We start from the raw sequence: 20,328 nt of genomic DNA, 5'->3' as shown, positions 1-20,328 counted from the left end.
GTAATGAAACCTCTGGGGACCAAGAGAGCCTGTTCAAAGTGTCAACCGAATGTTCTTGAGAGATTTCAAAACTTGACCGACATCTCCATTTTTAGAGTGACATCGCTCGGAGGAGAAAAAAACCAAAAAGGCACTTTTTATAATAACCCTCGTCTGTAGTTATCTCTTTTGTGGCAATTGTTTAGTTTGGAGATAATTGCTGGGCAAACAGAGGGCTGGTAGACTAAATATGTGCGCATGGTGGGGTGGATGAGAGGGCAACGCTGGGGGCCGAGCGGGGCGGCGGGGTCTCGCAGGATCGAGAGAGTCGTAAATGTAAAATACTGTGCTGCAGCGCAATTGTGTGCACGCCGGTTCCGCACAAGAGGTTATCCAAACAAACCACTAGAATGTCAAGTTACGTGCTGGCGATTCCTGCGTGTTTTATTGGCTGACTTCACCGAGTTACTCCGAGGTCAGCGCGCGCTCGTGGACTTGTGTATGCAGAGGAGCTAAAACATAAAAGTGGGAAGACGGAGGGAGAGAACCTGCCGGGCTGACACGGAGCGACCCCGGATGCCTCGAAGGGTTGAGAGAGAGAGATAGTGTTTTTCTACCTGTGTGCGTGCGATGTCAAAATAAGCATTAAGTTACAAGAACGAGGGTCAACGCAGGGTGTGTGTGTTCCTGACACCTCGGTGTTCTCTGAATCCATAAGACCTCGTGCCCTCTTGACTAACATCTGAGAATGTGATAACTGCAGAGAATGTGAGAATATATTAGACGGCGGTCGGCTGAGCGTGGGGAGAGAAGCCCGACGGATGTTTTATTTTACCGCTCCAAGAATATTAAAGGAAGGAGGATGAGAAGATCAGGGCGCCTGCCTCCAAATGTCGGCGCTCCATCAGAAGGGGACCATCAGATGGACCTTGTTTTCTCGTCTCCACGGCAACTGAGCGCGCCAGCGCAACTGACTTCAACTTGGAAGCTTCTATGCATCCTCAGCGAGCGCGCACATCTGTACGCGTGGGAAAGGAGACGTTCAGGGACACAGGTTCAGCTGGGTGTGAAGTTATGGGAGACTTCAAATTGAGAGGAAGGTCGCGCCGCTGGGCCAGCTTAGGGTGAGGCGAGGCGTGAGCGCATCTGTGCACAGTGGAGGTGAGGGGGGGGGGGGGGTTAACAGTGGTTAAAGGTAAGTTTAGGGTTACAGCTGGCTGTACTGAAGTGGGGGGTAGGGTGAGAAATTTGGTGTTGAAACAGGGAGGGGTGATTTTGATGTTAGGAGGGCAGGAAGAGGGAGGAGATCAGGTCTGGTTTATGGGATAAGCCCGAACAAGATGGAGGGTACGGTAGAGCGAGGGGGTGGGGGTGGGGGGGGGTTGAGAAGTTATGGGAGCAGCCAGTGGAAGAGTTTAGTTTCAGGTCAAAAAAGGGGTCAGTGGAGGAGGAAAAGGTAGGCACTATGACCGAAAGTGTAAATCGGGAGGAAGAAATGCACCGGATTTTGGCCACGTCATGCTAATTGGTTCGAGGAGTCCATAACATCTCCTCCAGTGCAGCCACGTCCCGTCCAACAGTCCAGGTCTTGCGATCAACCAATAGAAAGGAGATGGAGCGATCATTGATGGATCTGCATTTTTCGGGACTTCACTATCATCATTGGTTTCGTGGAGCATACATGCTAAATAGACTGGCTATAGTGGAACATGGTAAAAGCTTTTCTGTTGTTCACACCGACATCCAAAAGCATCGTTGACTTGAAAACCGTCAAACATGCTCAGTACCCAAGTTGTTATTCTTACTAATCTAGGTTTTTGTCTATTCCATTTTATCCCTCCATGGTTGGTTCTGGCTACCCTCCCCCTCAGATTAGCCATCCTTTCATTCTCCTGACTGGCTGTTCCCCCTCACATCCATTCCAGGGGGTTAAGTGGACCGCTGACATTTTTGTGGCTCTCGCCGTATTACGTTAGAACTATCGGATTTATACTGACACGGTTCACCAACGTTACGCTGACTACCCTTTTGTCTGCGTGTGTGCAGGAGTTTTATGGATTTGACCTTGCCAGGATTGAGTGATGTTTGGAAGGAGTCGGAGGAATTCCGGCCCCTGAAATTTCCAGGACCCTGTTTTGTTGGGTTTTTTTCCCCCGCCGTCGGCAACAACAGGGAGATCAGATCCCAACACGCGCTTGCATGGGATCTAACAAGCTAACATATAAATATAGATAAAACAACACAAAAAGTTACAATGTTGGTTTGGAACAAACGCACACATTCAACTCCAATTGCAAAAGTGAACGCGGAGGCAAGAGCGATGCGTTTTCGGACACTGCGATGTTTCTGATTTAGGATTAATGGCACGCACGCACCCGCTCACAGGGCTCTCATTTTGATATAAAAGGCCCCCCTACTGTTAGGTAGCGGTATGATCTGCTGTAAATTCCAGAAACTTTGATGTGTTGGACTGAACGGATTTGCCAAGAATGCCTTTGAAAAGGGTATAAAATGGCATCGAGCTGGCAGGTTAGTCGACAGGCGGGTTCACAGGCGGTGGAGGAATTTAGAAATTGAAACATTTGTTCGCAATAATAAACAGTGGCAGCCAGTGTTTGCTATATCCACCTTTATGGGCCACATCTTTGGTTTGGATCATTTATATTTTGGGGTATTCATAACAAAACGTGGGGAAGAATTAAACATTTGATGATTTGAGAGCATGTGTGGTGGCTGAAAGGGCTTATTCACCTGTGGTAAATAATCTTGAGTGTATTTTTCTTCCATCTGTCCACACTTTGCCCTTTGGAACACCTCGACCCATCTGTCCTCCCTCTCCAGCCATCCGTTTCTCAATTCTTAACTATTCCAACAATGTGGAAGTATTTATACGCTGCTCTTCTCCCCCCGCCGTCTCCGTGCGTCCCGTCCTGCAACATTATTATGGTTGGCGACGGGAACCCGGCCTGGCACGGGTGCGAGAACTTGCACAGTGATAGATGAATCGGGGAAAGAACACACGGAAAATAAATAGATAAATAAACCAATCAGCCAGGGATAGAAAGATTGATAGAAGAAGAGTGCCGGGAAGTTACCTCGTTTTATAGATTTTGTCATTCTCCGTCACGCCGTGGCCTCTCTAGGACTCAAGAAAGCTTTTTTTTTTTTTTTTTGGGCTCTCGCTGTGTGTCGTTATGCAATGCGGGAAAAGTTAAGCAAGGCTTTAATTTCCCTCTTCACAATCAGAGGAAAAAGAAAACTGGTGGCCCCATAAAAGTTACATGTTTTATCTGTCACCAAAAGTGCAGGAATACATGTGTTTGGGATAACCATGTGACTCCCCCACTTTGTCAGGACTTTTAAAACAATGTGGTTGCATGAAAGGCGAAGTGGGAGGGACTGTGATGATTTAACGAGATGTGCAATTACTGTAATTACAGAATTCATCTCGCTCCCCGCTCAGATGTGTCTCGGCGGTGGACTTCCCAGAAATCACAGCTTGTTCCTTGGGCTCTGAAATTTGATGGACTTTGTGATGTTGTATAAAAAAAACCCCTCGTAATATTGTGAAAGATGTTTGGAGTGAACACATCCGAAAATGGCCGCTTGAGTGTTCCAATCCGCTGCCTTTCAGCTCCAGCAGCAAAAACAGACAAAACAACAATGGAAAATCTGGATTCTGGCTGAACTCGAAAAATTGATTAGCTGACCCCGGAGGCTAACGCATCAACCACCGACCCCACAGAAAAGAGTGGATAATTGGTCCACGTTGTGCTTTCAGCATGGCGTGCTCACCACCAAAACCTCGCGTATATCGGGGCCTTCTGTTCGCCGCTCCTATCCAAGTCGCGCTCCGCTTGGCTCGCACTTCAAAACAGATGCAATTTAGGAGCTCCGGCCACAACTCCTCCTGTCTGTAAATGTTGAATCTGCAAGTTGAAAAGCTTCATAAATCACACTTGGGCGATGAAAGTCCAGCGAGCTCCGGGGAGCGATCCGCAGTAGTCCCACTAAAAAAAGGAAAGAAAGAGGACCAGAGAGAGGCCAAGTAGTAAAGAGGCTCTCCGTACCGAAGATCTGCTTCTCTCTTTAGCAGAGTCATTAGTAAAGATGGACCTTTATGAGCTGTTTACGACTCAAATATCGTGGCGGCATATGCGTGTTTGTCGGGAATGTACGATAACGTATAAATTACTTTTACCTTTAAGCATTGAGGGTAAAATGTAACCCCGAACAAAGCAAATCTGAGTGGATGCTAATGTGCTACGGGACAATGAAGGCAGGCCGCGCCTGTGTGTGTGTGTGTGTGAGTGAGTGTGTGTTTGCCTTCCAGAGCACCGATCCATGTTTTTAGTGCAGACAGATGCTGAATCCATTCACGGATATTTAAAGCAAGAACTGGTTCTTTGTAGAAAAGGTTGGCTCCGTCCACTGAATTCTGCTTCCTGCCAATTAATATCATTCAGGAGACTGTGGGATGGAGAGACAAGGCCAAGGAGAGAAAGAGAGAGAGGGAAGGTTAATGGATAATCGCATATCAAAGAAGGAAAATAGTAAAATCTTTTTCAGTTTGTCCCTTGCGATCCTCTCGGCCGCGCTGGAGCATCTGGACTTCTGTTGGCTCTGCCGTGTGCAAAGGTCATTCATGTTCAGCTTGGTTTCATTTCCCATAATTCTCGCCCGCCCCTTCTTGCTTTGCTTCTGGCTCATGGCTGACTGGCCTGCCGAGAACACCCACACGAATGCATTGATGCTATACACTCCAAGACGCACAAAGGATGCAAGAATGAGTGAAATCCGATGTAGGGCACAGGCTCGCTCCAGAGCCTATGACATCACACTGTTCAAATTTTACCATAACTAAATAAAAGCTGCAGCCAGAAGCCCCCGGAGAAGCTGTTAACCGAGGAAACACACTCAGTATAAGGTTCTCGCCACACAAGGTGGCGTCCCGCTAACGAGCTGTGTGCGTTGTGTAGGAAAACCTGCTGCTGGACTCCAGAGGCGGCGAAGTTGCCGCAGGCCCAAGATATTTTCAAAATCAATACTTAATCAAATACCAAAAGTTTCCAAATATGACCCCAAGAATGCCGAGGCGGGCTAGAAACAAGCACACGCTGAGGCTGCGTTTCATAGAAAAACAAATGAGCTAAAAGTTTAAAAGCGTCGACCAGCACGGGTGCTTTTTTTAATAATTAGAACACCACGCCTGGTTAACCTGATAGAGCATCGGGAATGTCCGTCACCTTCTCATAACCCCTCTCTTGCCCCTGGAGTTGACCCCCCCATCGGCCGTTCCTGGGACGGTGGCGCATTCCCGTCTCGGTGAGTCTCGGCCAGATTCTGCCTGCTAAGCCGGGCTAGACCGGACCCACCGACACAAAGAGCTCGGGGAAAGAGTTAAAGATCTGTCAGGCTCCGCTGGGTCTGCTGCTCTGCGAAGGTCACCGCCTTCCCTTCGGAACCCGTTCAGACCGCGCTACCATTGAGGAACAGGCAGGCCAACTGCACGGTGGTCCAGCTGGAGGCGAGACAAGTGAAGGAGTACTATCAGTTGCTTTTTTAAATCCTGAATTCAAGGTGTGACAAGCGTTGCTCTAAAAGGATTCCCCCATACGCCAGGATGGCGGCGAGCTTCCCCCAGACGTTGGTGCACCTGTTTCCATTAAAAAACCATGAATCGCTTTAGATTCAGTCAAAGGTTACGTGGTGATTATGCACATCGGTGCGTCTTGGTGACCTCAGAGTCTGGCTTCAGGGGTGTGTAAAGCCTGGGGGAGGCGGCTCTGTGATGAAACCATTACCGCTGTGGGTGGGTGTGCTGGTTTGTGTTAATGGGATTCCAGACCTCCCTCGCTGCGTCCTCGCTCCCTGCGTTCACACCACGTTCGGGACACCTCAACAGTCCCACAGTGCCCATAGAGCGGATTCCTCTCCTCCTCCATCGCTCCATGGTCTCTCTTTTATCATCCCTTTCCTTGTCTTTGCCCTTCTGCTCAGACATTTGTCAGCCATCGGAGGAATGAGCAGAGTAGAATAGATTTTGAAAGCAGAATTGAGAATTTTTTAAGAAAAAGAAGAAATTCCGAAAGGAGAGAATTCCCCCCTGCTCTTCCACATGGTCTCCTTCCCCTGCCCTCTGCCTGACTCCTCTTCATTAAGTCTGTTTAGAGGCCAGTAAAGCAGCTTGCCTCTCACAAACCTCCCGGTGCCCTCCTTTAAATGGCAGCCAAACAAACAGAGATGAAGCCCTCACAAGTCCGCACAAACAAGAACCCACACAGACATAACACCCGCAAAGGTGCAGAGAAAACCGTGTTTGTCTGAGGTCTGCGCCCGCTGACATTCACTTCAAAAGCTTTGTTTACAGCATCGCGGCCCCAAAAGCTACGGTTTTATCCTTTTCTACTAAGTGCTAAAGCTGAGCCCGGGCAGTTGACACTGAAACAAGCAGCTTTTCTCACACCTCCCGCCTGTTTGGGGTGGTCGTGCACAGAGCGCTCGGCCGCGGTTTGGCGCTGAGTGGAAAGGCGTCCCAGAACCCACCTGATCTGATCTCACCACGCCAATGTGACCAAGCCTCTTCATTGAAATGAACTGTTTTTTAGCTTAAATGGAAGCGTTGTGTCAAGCAGCAGATATGTTCTTTGGCAAAAACCAGGCAGTAAATGACAGTTTGAAGCAACAGTAATTACAGCTTCTGGTAGTTTGTGTGTTTAAGCAGGTTATGTTGTAGAATATGAAATAAAAGAACCAAAATATATACCTTACACCTTAACACTGATCCCACGTTTAAATGCTGGAAACTTTCGAGTCCAAAGTTCTTTAATTACAGTTTCTTTCTTTAGCATCTGAAATCCATCTTCACTGTCACTCTGTCCACCTTTTCAACAGCCTATTGGCAAAAGCCTTCAACTCTGTCTTTTTCACATCGAGCGCCAGCATTTCTTTGACTATTATTTTTATGGTTCGGGACGGGAAAAGATCAGGGTAAGATAGGAAAATCTCTCCACTCTCAGCTAGTTTCTGACATTCGCTGTACAAGGTTCTCACAAATGGAAGAACAGCTAAAACTGAGCTCCGTCCACTTGAAATTCTTCACACTGTCATTTTCAGTGTTGTTTTCAGCTACTTTGTTGGCCTCTTTGTCCGTTTTCTGGGATCATTTTTTCCCCCTTCCACACCCATATTTCTGCCCATCTTACCCCGCATGTCTCCACACTGGGACAACAGCAAACCCTGTCCCGGTTTTGTTGGGTGTCCAAAACAAATGAAAATTTCTCAGCGTTCTCAGGAAAATGAATCCCCCCTCTGCCAGCTCCTCGCTCTGGGTGTGAAAGAATGCACTGAGCACACACTCGCGTCAAAGACACTGACTACTGCAAGTTGTCCATTGTGTGCCAGTGTTGTGCTCAGTCTTCTCAGTGTGTGTGTGTGTGTGTTTGACCCAGGAGGTGGTCTGGGCTTGGATCTCACACCTCCACAAAAATGCAAAGCGAGGAAGTGTAAGAAAAATAGGTTTTGGCACAGCCAGCATTGACCAGCGCGTGGAGTCGGGCTAGCAGTTTTGTGGCCTTAGTTACACACCAGCCTCAATTAAGCCTGACAAAGTACAACTTCTGCCTCCTAGAATAATGGCATTGCAATAAACTGCCCAGGCTAGGGTAAACAAGAATCCACGTGATGCTAGCTATGCTAGCAACGTCCCTCTCCTCCGGCTACCCAATCATCCTTTGTTTTGCCGTTTCTCTTCACTCCTTTGGCTTTTTTCCCTCATCCCTCCACTTCTGATCCATTAATCTCACTGGCAATTTATCATCACTTAAAGGCTGAAGGTATTTACTTGAACATACAGAGGAACACGAGAAGAAACAACATGACATTAGAGGATGATTATGGCGAGAGAGTTCAAACGTGTGGAAATCTGTACGCTCAGTTTTCTGTGGTCAGACAAGACGTTCTGGAAAAGAGGATCACATGCAGCTCATTATCTCTTTATGTCTCCAACAACCCTGCACCAGTGGAAAAGAAAGTTCCTAGTCTTTCAAAATGGAAGTGAAGTCGATGAAAAGATGCAATGACCACATTTTCTGAGGTTTCTGACCTCCTTACCAGAGGGAGAAAAAAATGTCTTCTTTTCTAATCTTGTTCATATATTTCTTGGATACCTTCTGTGTAATTATGTGCATTTGTTGGAACATTTTGACGAGTTTCCCGAGCCCTCGTGATGGAGTGCTACCGTCGGAATCTCGCTAATTCTGCTTTTGTGTCAGTGATGATAGCAGCTTGATGAGCTAACCTTCCACAAAGGTCAGGACCTCGTTGCATCATTTTACCACGTGTTGCCCATCCAGTTGCCAAATGTTTGGACCAACGAAAGCAAATAGGTGACCCGGTTGTGCAACCGACCGGCGTTAGCTGTGTTCTTTCTCAAACAGTTGATTATTTTTCTCTGTCTGCGGGTTTTCTGTTGGAAGTCGTCTTCTCATCTTTCAGCTGTTTGCTGTTTTTATCCAGCACCTTGTCCTTTTCATTGTCCAACAGTTTCATGTTTGTAGCCAGATCTTGGTTTTGCACTTGGACCTCCTCTGTTTTCTCCTCCAGCTGTTTAGCATTTGCCTCCTGGTTTTGGTTTCTCACTATGGGCTCCATCTTCTTACCTCTTTCACAAGGAGTTGATTCCCCATGAGCTCCAGCTCTTCCAGGTTATGATTCTGATCTTTACTTTGTGTTAACCACGCACTACTATTCGTACTAAGGAGATGGAACCATAACATGTATGGAGTTTATTACCTCACAATACATTAAAAATGGTTTGGTTCCCCAATTTTCCCCAGCACTTCCATAATCTTGGCAGTTCTTCCTAAACGCCACTGGGAAAAGTGCTGAAATGACTACTGTGAAAAGTCCACTTACTGTCCAAAAGGCACTGTAAGATTTCCAGCCCCCAACAGCACCATAAACACCGCTTGATCTAGTTGAAAGGAAGTAGTTTTTAAGAAGCCACTCTGGTCCTGGCAGTCAAAGGAAGCTCTGACAGATTTCTCCCAACAGCACCTCTTTCCATCGGTGAATTACATCCTCTTCCATGACATTTCTCTTCATTTGACCATCGAGGTGTCCAGATCATTAAAAAGTAACCCCCCCACCCCCCACCACCACCACCACCACGGCCACCATCACTAAATGATTAAAATCTTGGTCCATTGATTCCAAACAGTTTGAATGGATCATTTTTTGTGAGAGCGAACGAACCTCAGTGAAAGGCCAATGTTGGAGAAGAGGAACGAGGGAGACCGAAAGGAAAACATAAAGTTCACAAAAGTTGAAGAGATTCTGGCCTGAAAAACACAGCTTTGGTTTTGTGAGGACTTGTCATCACCTCCGGAGAGGCCTGGACCATGAACACACACAGGCACACAAGTAGACCTCTGGAGAAATGTTTTGTGGGGATCAATGGACAGAGGAGAGGGAGAGATTTAAGGTTATGAAAGATCGGAATGGGTCGCGGTTATTTTAAGAACATTCAAATCCTTTTAAAGAACAAATACCAAATTGCCTCGATTACGGGAATCCAACCTTCAACACCTCTGAGAATGACCTCCCGCTGACCAGCTAACTCGAGATTTCAACCGCAACATGTGGGAGAGAAATTTGAAACGTCGCGTTTTCCTTGGATGCGAGTCCTTCTACAAACAAGCGAAGTGGCCACATTTATCAAAGTATTCTAAAAAGGAGCAGGACCAGCCAGGTCCTCCCAGATCGTTATATCGGAGCACACCGGGTGGCAGACCGAAGCCAACTGGGAGAGTGGGCTTACTGGAATCACACTGCCTTATCTGTTATCATCGGATCTGACGCGTTCTCCCACAGCGTCGGTGTCAGAACCAGCGCTGCTCATGGGCACCGCTTGAGGTGAGGGAGGAACTGAAGTGAGTTGAGTCCAGGCCGGCCGAGCAGATGGCAGCAGCACGGTGGGGTCGTCTCCGCTGTCACAGCAGAGCTGTTCTCGGTCATCCTCGCCGGCGTCCCCGCCGTGACTCACGCGTTTTGTCTTTATTCTTCACATCTGTTCGTCATTTGGCTTTAGGGGCGAAACTGACGTCGGGGGCGTTGGCGCGCACGGACACACTGTCACCTGATCTGTCCGGGCTGCTCTTTTGCGGGTTGTCATCCGTCTAAGAGGGGAGCTAGCACACAGGGCCGCCAAAGGGCCCGTGAACCACTTCCAGAAGATCATTGGAGCTTATTGCGTAATTTCTGAGAACAGCCAGTCAGCATCCTTCGATATTCAGTGCACTTTGAAGCACAATTATTAAAACACAAAACACAGACATTGGGTCTCCTTTGATAATTGAATTTTCCCTCTCTGTCCTTCAGCTGGCCCATTTATCTAATAAAGAACAGTATATTCAGGCATTCTGAAGGATTTCCAGTAGTCCACGTTTGGGCTTTTTCTTGTTTTTAGGTAGGAAATAATGGTTTCATTATCATCATTTTAATTTATTAATAAAAACAAATCCTTGTAATGGAGTTATGGTCATAGAACAATGCTTTCTTAAAATCCAGAGTTTCCTCGCCAGGCGGCAGTTCAAACCCCTCCCTAGATTCTTTTATCAGAGCCGTAATTGATGCCAAATGTGACGGTTGACAAATACAATGTGAATGTTGGGTTTTCATACGGATCCAAGGAAAATTAGAGAATTTGTTGTTCCGGTAAATTTGCCTCAAACAACACTGGATGACCTTTAGCAACAGCGTGGAAGAACGGGTCAAAAACATGCAAATTTTCTGTTTCTTGTTTGCTTTCTCAGCTCCGTGGTTTGCAAGCCAAGCCACAAAAAAAGGTTTTCCTCTTTACAGTTCTGTGACAAACATGCAAGCTGATCTAAAAGCACACAACGGAAGCAGGCAGATGGCCGAAAACATTGATGCAATTTTCCGTTTCTGTGAATTTTGGGGCTTTTATAGGCTGCTTTGTGTTGGTGTCCGGGATCAAAACGGCTTAGAGCAGCACATCGCTGTCATAAACTTAGCAGGCAATCTTGCCTGGACCGGTTCTATCACTTCTTTTCTCCTTTATTCATATCAGTGGGGAGCTTCTTCAGAATATTTGAGTCAACTTATACCAGATCTTCCAGTTCTGGTCCCATTACACAGATGGTTCTCTGTCACTATCTCTGCATCTACTTCGCTTCAGGCCTGAATACGGGATCTTTGACGCTGACTGCAGGTCAGTGAAAGTTCATCCGGGGGAACCTTAGCCAGAGGAGATCCCAAACCGCAGGTACGAGTGTGTTCGCACGCTGCGATGCGTTCGAGGTCCCCGTAGGACGGCGGCTCTTCTGACAGTCAGGGTGCGACATTTGCTGAAGTTTATTAAAGTGCAAATAGTTTGGTGGACATTGTGATTACAAGCTTGAAACACAGAAACTCCTGGATAAATACATTTCGTGTGTTTATCCTAAAACACACACACACACACACACACACACACACACACACACACACACACACACACACACACAGTGCTGAATGACAAATTTACAGTCATCTGTGAAGAGCTGTGCTGACCAAAAGCATGTGCCAATTATAAACTCCTGCACTGTTTGCCTTGTGCTCAGCGACCCACATGTCAGACAGATGAATTCCCAGGGAGGCTCAGTAACCAGGAATTTGACAGTAGGTGTGTGATTTACGTGTTTCCGTGCTAGTGTGTGAGAACATGTGCGAATACATAACAGCAAATGGTGTTATTAGTCCGTCTGTATGTGTGTTGACTGTGAGAATCGCAGATCTCACGGCTTGGATGTAGTCGTGCACGCTTGTCACGTCAGGTGTACTTTCAGGGATGTGCTGCCTCGGTGCAGCTGGAGCTTACCTGCCGTGTCAGCTTCTCCCACCACCAATCAATGTGCAAGAAAGGGCAAAAATGGCACCAAGGAGCATTCAGAAAATAATTGTTTGACCAAAAAATTTCCAGTAACTGGAATATGCATTCACTAATAAGGATAGCATTGTGAACTGCTCAGACCAGTTTTGGCTTTGCAGACTGCTGAGTCAGCAACTCTTGCTTCAATCCAGCATCTGGTAACCTTTGGCTGTCCTTTCGAGTCAGCTGAAGAATTCACATCACCGAGAGGAGAAGCAAAACATCCTGGTTTCCTATCAAACGGCTCACTCAGCCGTCCTGCTGGAGCTTCATGTAAATATCTGCCAGCTCAGGCTGCTTGTTCACGGCTAAACCGGGAGCAGTATTTATCGCGATGTTCAGCCTTGAACAGTCTGAACAAAAGAGTAAAGACAGGGTTCCCTACCTGCTTCTATTCCGGTCCCATAGTGTGGGACTGTATTTTAGTTTTTTGGTTATGATGCTCAGCCTTCAGCAGCTTTTTTTAAATTTTTTTACTATTTATCTTGTAGCCGGGCCTTTATAAATCTTTGTCAACACTGGATAAAAATCCAGCTCAGGCAGGCAACTGCAAATCAAGGTCTCTGGAACGGCACCGGGCTTTGATTCCAATTTGACATCGTAGACAAACCATGTAATTATAATGTTATGAGACATACACTGGGCCCAAAAGACATTTTCCAATAAGCCTATTGTAGAAGGAGGTTAAAATGGGGGAGGTATTTTCCCCTGCTACAAGATTTGAAGACTCGATCGAATGAACTGAATTTGAAAGCCGGTTTCCATCTTTTTGAAAGTTTTAAAATGAAGGCAAACAAGGGTACTACTGGTGGCATGATGACAGCTAATGTAATTAACAAAAAATAATGACGAACCTCTGTAAAACAAACTCTTGAGAGGAGCTGTGCCAGCTGATGGACAGAGTAGATGGAGGTTCAAGTAGTGTTCAAAATAAAAGGGAGCCGGCAGGCACTCGCTGACCCAGGAATGTCCTCTTTACACATATGGATAAACTATTAGGTAGTTTTATTGCTGTATAGCGTATTAGCCTGCCAATAGTTTCCTTTTAACCTTTGCCAGCGGTTTAAACTTTCAAAGGTACCAGAATATGTTTAATTATTTGTCAATAGCAGAAGTCGTAAGACTAACCTCAGCCGAGCTCAAAGGTCACAAATCAGCACCAGCGTGCACATTCGTTTTTCTGCGGTTGATGGCGCTCCATCCCTTGCTGGAGACATAAAGACATCTTCAAGTCTCAGTTTCAGCCGCGTTCTGCTGATTGCCAATAGTATCAGCTCAGAGCAGCATCCAGCAGTGTCTGCTAGATGATCCCCCACAGCGCCGTCTCCACCGCAGGGCCAAACCGCTCTTCACCAGAGGTCAGCTACTTCCCATTTATCCCGAGTTGCTCCCCTCCAAACGACATATCTGGGATTCTCTTAACTTCGAAATGCCAAGACAAACAGGCCGACTGTGGAGTCATACAGAGTATGTTTTGTAGTCGGCTTTTGGTGGTTACAGCATCTCTAAATTATCCGGCAAAGACTAGACTTGATTTAAGATGTTACCCTCCTCCTTGAGGTGCCACCTCATTGATGTGGAGACGGGCTGAACACCAACGACCTGGCGCGGTTGGTTAGGGTCTTCTTTAGATAAACAGCTAAAGTGAGTCATTGGAAAACATCTCCATGTGAGGCACAAGCCTGACCTTCACAGCCATCATCAGTCTTCTAGGAAAGCACGTACTCCTGAAGCTCCCCAAAGGAAAAGTCCTGCAAACGATAATAATAAAATATCTCTAATACAGAAATCTGAGTGGGGGGGGAAAAACACAATCCCACGGCAATCAGGAGAAATGAACACCATGGCTGCGAGCTGGATCTTACACCCTGTGGTCCATCATCAAACCCAGCGATTAGCCCGCTCGTGTGCAGACGAGCTCCTTAACTTGGCTGCTTGGCTGAACAAGCACTTCCCAATCAGAGTCTGTTCTCTTTGACGGAGGTGCAAACAGGCTTCCTCTGTGAAGCTCCTGAATCTCCATTTCAAAACCTTGTTTTGCGTCCCAGTTTGCCACAAAGCTCAATCAATACTACATTTGCTACTAGTTGCTACCCCTTTTTTTTGCCCTCTGCATGAACGGACCCAAACTTTGAGCGTTGCAGCGCATGTTTTTGGATTTGGTACAGGCCCCATTACAGCTTTTAACCATCTCCTTTTTACTAAATCAGGATCAATTACACTATTGGGCTGTAATGCGACTGAGAGGAAGGGCAGCCAAAAGTCAGATGTCTTCGTTTACTTTGTACGGTGGCGAGTCACCATTCCTTCCAGCCCATACAAGAACCTATAATCTGAAGCTTGTCACTCACACGCCAGAAACACGTATGCACCAAGGAATGACTGCACGCACATTGGCAAATGGTCATCAAAGCCGAAACACCAACACGTACGAACGGCGCTTTGACCCTACAGTCACCCCGGCTCGGCTCCTGTAAGAGACATGGCAGGGTTGCACTTGGGCCGCCATGGTAACGATACAAACCCGAGGTCTGGAACCAGGATGTTTAGCTGTGTTCAGATGACTTCAGCATTGCTCACCGGAATGTGAGTGTTTGTGAGCTCCGGATGAAATCAGGCGTAGTGAGAAGTCACTGAGCTGAAGTTTACGTTTTCCTGTGGTCAAATCTGGACTTCTTTTTGACGCTAAGAGAGCGTTGAGCAAAACAAGGACAATACAGTCACTTCCAGGGAGGCGTTCAAGTATTACAGACGTTGCTGCTAGTGGAAACTTCTGAAACTGTAATAAAGAATAAACCAGGATTTGATTGAACTTTGCTGTGTGGAACACTAGTTTATAAATGAAGCTGTAGCTATGGAGGTAATGTTCCAGCTGCATCCAAAGGCAAAGCAGTGAGCCAAATGAATTTATAGATTATTTAGTTTCTACTGCTAATGCAGCTCTTATTCACCTCAATGCTCTTTTCCCCTGTAAGTACTCCATTTCCTCCCACCCTCATTCTTCCCAAATGTCCTCTTTAAGCTCATCTCTCTTCTTTTTGCCATCATCTTCCCTCCAGCGCGGCCATCAGCAGCGCCGTCTGACCACAAAGATCATTACTGACATTCAACAGAATCAGTTGTGGAAAAGTAATAAATGGCATTCCCAGCCATTCCCACAAGGCCCGTGTTAGATCACTTGCCGATCTTTAAATTCTCAGTTGCTGGAATTCCCGTCTGTCACCTAAGACGTGCTATTTCCTGACGGTGAGCGCGTTCCAATACAGAGATAGTTCCAAAACAGGTTTAAAAAAGAAGCCCGCTGTGGTCATGGCGTGGGAGGACCACGGCCACATTTGGTGTGGAGGTTCAGTGTGTCACGTAGTCCAGACAACCAAGAAATGAGGCGGTTGCTGAGTGGCTCCGAGTCAGTGAGAAAGCATTTGCAGTGGTCTTAGAAAGCTTTTTGCTGTTTGCTGGTCAGTTACATCACAACGCACAAGTGTAAACATCTGTAGCAACATGTGGAGCATCTGTTGGGTCGATGTCGCAGATCTCAGGTCAGTCGTTTGACCCCAACTCATGACTCAGATCTGGCCCCGGTGTTGTGGCGGCCCTTTGTCTAATAAGGATTCTGTCAATATCTATAAATAGGACCTCCTCTAAAACCTCCAAATTGTCCTCAGATGTTGGAAGAAATAGTTTGCGAGCTTTTAGATCGATGTTTGGTTTGTTGAAACACTCAGTTCCTTTATTTGCCAGCCAGTAAGTCAATGATAGTCAAAGTGAGGGACAGGCATCCATTTTTTGGTCGTGAGCTCGGCCAAATGGTCGCTGTTTGGACCAGTCTTATAACCCCGATATAGATCATAACGTTTATTCAGGATGACAGCATTCTGTTTTTCTTTCTCCTCTGTCTCCCAGTAATATAGAGCCCAACAACATAATGGTTATCAGACCTGAACTGATTTGTTACCATCCTCCCAGCTCAGGTTCTCACGGCGAGCAGCCCGCTTCCTCTTATTACACGCCGTGATGTCACGAGCTGACACGTTAAAGCCGCCGAGTTTTGGGGCAACGCTCGGACGAGCGTGCGCGAGCCCCCGCGGGACGGCTCCCACAGTCTGAACCGCTACATTCCCCCGTTCAGGTTTACAGCAGCCTTTTGGTGAGGACTCACAAGGACTCTGGTCGGAAGCCGCTCTGGACATAGTCGTGCAAGTGGTGCTTCCAAACTGTATTTTTCAAGCAGAAACCACTGCATAGCCAGAGAGCTGCATCACTCGTCGAGCCCACACTGTAATGGGAAACTGGAGTTCAGAGGGCCGCTGTGGCTTCTAAAGACGCATCCAGAAAGCCTAGCATGCTGCATCGGAGGGGTGTGTTAGCGGCAACTGAACGGTTTATTTACACGTGGGAAAGCAGCATCCCCTGTGCGGCTGCGGCGCTCTGCGCACATTGTTGGACCTTTCTGTGTGTTTGAAAGGTGCTAAACAAATAACCGCTTCCAATGAATCAGACAACTCCTTCATAAACAAACAGGCGCGTACCGAGTACACCCTCGCGTGCTTCACACACAATCCCAGTTCTCAGAAGTCCTACAAAGATTAATTATACACAGTCGCACACGGGACAAATTGGTTCAGGAAGAGGGGGAGTGAATGGGAAGTGTTTGACACATCCTGTTTCCATGTGTCCCGTTGACCAGAGCGATGATTCTTCTTCCTGGCTCCTTCCACCGTTGGTCCCAAAGCTGGATCCAGAAACATTCGTTCAGCTGTACCCGAGAGTCCGTGGTGAGCGGAGTCTGTCGACGCGCCTTCGGGCTTCACCCCTGGGATGAGCGCTGTTGATCGGATGGGATCTTTCCTGAGAGTTTGGAGCCATCAGGACGTCACTTCTCCCCGCGGAGCCTATAGCTAGCTAGTTAGCTAGGAAAGCTTTCACAGTGTTTCTGAGGACATGCAGAAGGAGGTTGTCAGGACACATTTGATTTCCTTAATGCGATTTCAGACATTTTGAATTGCAGCAGCGTTGTGGCGAATGCTGGTGTTGAAAGCTTCGTAACGGAAGACGAAGTTCCAAAGTTTCTGTATGAAATATCAGTTGTTGTACGGCCAAAACCATCGGAATCACCAGAGGGCTCAGCTTTGTCCCATTTTAGGTGCCTGAGGACAGGGAGTCGTCAGCCTTCTGCTGGGGTTTTGGATTAGTCTGTCGTCTGAAAGTGACACTTGCTGCATCAAACCCCAGATTTACGTTTCAGGGCACAACCTATTCTCGTCTTCCCAGACTACCCAATTCCAGTCCCGGCTTCAAACAATTTCAACGACCATTTTCCTGATTTAGCGGCTGCTGAGTAAAATTTAACCATCAGGTTTTCTGGTTGGAGCATTTCACTCGCTATGACCTTTCTCTCACATGTCATCTACTTTTCTTAATTAGAACCAACTTTTGAAAAGAGGAGAAAAAAAAGAGGGAATCCTCAGCCAGCTGCTGCGGTTTTGGATCAGGCTATATCCTGGAATAGAAACCAGGAACATTATCTGTTAGCCAACCACGAGTGCTTTACATCCAGGGCAAGAAAACAAACTGAGTTGCCTTCAGGCCACGATGGTGTCTTCATCATCATCATCAATCTTTATTTATATAGCATGTGTTACAATCAAAATGGAACAGCAACTTTGATTTGGCAAAGGAAAGAGATCTTGGATATAATTCTTGGGTGTGATGTGAAATTATTTTTCACAATGGGTCGCCGATCGAAGGCTCCCTCTCCAGATTTTCATCAAACAGTGCTGCGTGTGCTTTTGCTCCAAAAATTAATGTGTTTCAGACCTGCAGATTGACTAAGATAGTTGACTCCAGTTACATCCTGGAACTACTGTAATTTACAAAAGAACCGGCCAAACGGCGGTGTCCTAAATACACCAGTCATGTGTGGGGGTACTTCTTTTTCCTGGATTATGTATTAGCATGACAGCAGATTTTAGCCTTGCACCTATTTTGATGGTTGTTATCCATTCATGCTATCAGGGAGACAAAGTGTGAGAGCAAAAATGATTACAAATTTAGGCACGAAGAACCTCATATGATGTTAATTTAGGCTAAATATGGCAAGAAGATGCTAGAAATTAGTATCCAGGTTGGCCTGATGATAGTTTACACCGATTCATATCTGGCAAACTGTTGCATAACACCCATTGTGTTATTTAGCATCTGGTAACCTTTGGCTGTCCTTCCAAGTCGAGCAGGGAATCCAAGTCACCAGAGGCAGAGAGGGAGCGTGGTTAATATCCCTACTGCATCTGGGAAAAAAACAAAACTGTTTACTTCTGAGTTCGCATTAAAATCCAGGCTCTCAGGTGCGTACCAAAGATCTTCTCCGGATGCCCGACGCAGCGTTTGAGCGTGGCTTGTGTTCTTCCTCAAAAGCTCCCGCTCTCTGCTTTTCACTGACAAATGAGTTTACAACGGCACTGCTGTGAGAGAGGAAATGACGGATAAATGCTGAAGTGTAAAACCAGGAAGACCCCACATTTAGGCAGGAACCAATATAATCTGGATGAAGCTGCCTTTGCCAGGTCCTCAATCGCCATTTTTTTTAAAGTTCCAATAAAGATCTTTGAGCATTTTTATAGCCATTATAAATGTGAGTGGAGGATGGTTGAGAGTTCCTTAATTAACCAGTAGGGGGCCACAACTGATCAACAACTGATTTAGTTCCAGGATGGAGCCTCCACTTTCAGTTTGAGAGGAACCTCCAACAACACTTTAATCTCTCTGATACACGTTTGCCTCTTGTCTTTATTATCTCACATTCATTTTTAAATATTTGCATATATTTAATTTTGGGTAAAGTGTGTGTAAAGTGAAATATGGCCCGCTTACAATGACGCGCGCGCAAACGAATGCGTTAATGTCCAGATGTATGTGTGTATTTAAACAGGCCGTCTTGTGTGTTTTCCAGGCTGCTTTGCGTGCTCTGCAAATGAGCTCAGAATGAGCGGAGGAAAATACCCGGCAACATCCCAGCCCCTGTGTGTCTAAGTCTCCCTGTCCCGGACAGGGAGCTGGAAGCTATCGGGTGGAGAGGATCGGGTATCGGAATGCTGATTGGAGGTTAGTGTGTGCATGTGTGGAGACAGAGGATAATTAGCTTAATGGTCAAATGACTCCGCTAAATCCTGCTTTATCCCCGTGAAAATTGAGGGGACACAAACACACCGTGATTCATGTCGAGAGAGGATCTACTGTCTAAATAAAAGTATAGTGTTTCCGCTGCAACCAGCATAACCAGGAAGAAGCTGATGGCATCAACAATGCCAGCAGACCGGTGCGCGCTCCCATTCCCCTGATTGTGTCCTCAGCCTGGTTTCAATCTGAACGTGAAGTCCAGCCTCTGAATTTTCTGAAAATGAAAACAAATTAGGTGCGTTTCCATTAAATAGCTGGCGCGTGAAACAATGAGACAATTATTCAGGAAAGCAACATTAATGGCCGTCACACGCGTAATTTGACAAATGTGTTTCCATCTCCTAGTTCCACATGAACCCCTTATGTAAAGCACCTCGAGCAGCAGGAACCCCGTTTTTGAGCCGTTTCATTTCCATTCCCTCTTTTTATCCTGTCTTCTCCACTCTCTGGCGCCTCACACACACGCGGAGAAGCGTGATGAACCTCTTTCTTTAATCTCCGCCTCAGCTTGTAATAATTATGGTAATTTGGACACCAAATGCAAATTTGGTTCAGCTGCATCTTTCAGAACACAAAGAGCAAACCCCATTTTCGCTTCCGTCGTCGTGTCATCTCAGTCCTCCGTCGCCTGATTGACTTTAGTGTTTTGCTGCAACTGCAACGTGCGTTTGAAGGGGCACCGGAGGGGTGAAACTCTAGCGCGCCACGAACGAGCCGAAGGGTCGGTTTTAATCCTCGGCTGTCATTTCTTTGCGCGGGAACATGTTTGGGGCAGACGTTTCACTTTCGGCTTCATTCTGACGTCTTTGCTCTGCACTTTGCTCTTGTTGGCGCGGCGTTGACAGTGTTTGAGGGTGTGTCGTGCAGCGCTGCATCTCAAGCCCTATAGAGGCGTCTTCCGAGCTGTCTCCGACCAGCCCGTCCTGTTTGGGTAGCCAACTGTAATGACTGGCGGGAAGATGTCTCCCCCTCTCCCCCGCAAGGAGCCAGAAACAAACATGAAAGTATGTTCACCTTGTTGTCGGGACTTTCCACCTGCTCTCACGGGAAGAAGCTGTAGGAACCCCGGGATATGCATTATACTGGTGTTGTTGGTCATATTGGGATTGATTTTGGCTGCTTTGTTCCCTCAGGGAGAGTATTAGCATGGTATGAAAGCATACGTGCTGCTCTATGAATCCACCTGTACATGCAGTAATTGGGGACTTTGCGCTGCTTTTCCATTTCCTGTTTGGAGACGT

At 46.7% G+C, this 20,328-nt stretch overlaps 1 long non-coding RNA gene across 1 annotated transcript in view; it reads left to right on the top strand.

The window, feature by feature from the left end:
- Positions 1 to 20,328, top strand: part of LOC115250713 (uncharacterized) — an 82,722-nt gene that overhangs the window by 32,964 nt on the left and 29,430 nt on the right. The window contains exon 4 of the long non-coding RNA XR_003889281.1: positions 18,861 to 19,012. This is a non-coding gene — a long non-coding RNA (uncharacterized lncRNA). The remainder of the gene's footprint in view (positions 1 to 18,860; positions 19,013 to 20,328) is intronic.

The sequence above is a fragment of the Takifugu rubripes genome, chromosome 8 (assembly GCF_901000725.2).
Source record: "Takifugu rubripes chromosome 8, fTakRub1.2, whole genome shotgun sequence".
Classification (NCBI taxonomy): Eukaryota; Metazoa; Chordata; class Actinopteri; order Tetraodontiformes; family Tetraodontidae; genus Takifugu; species Takifugu rubripes.
This window is presented reverse-complemented; position numbering and strand designations above follow the sequence as displayed.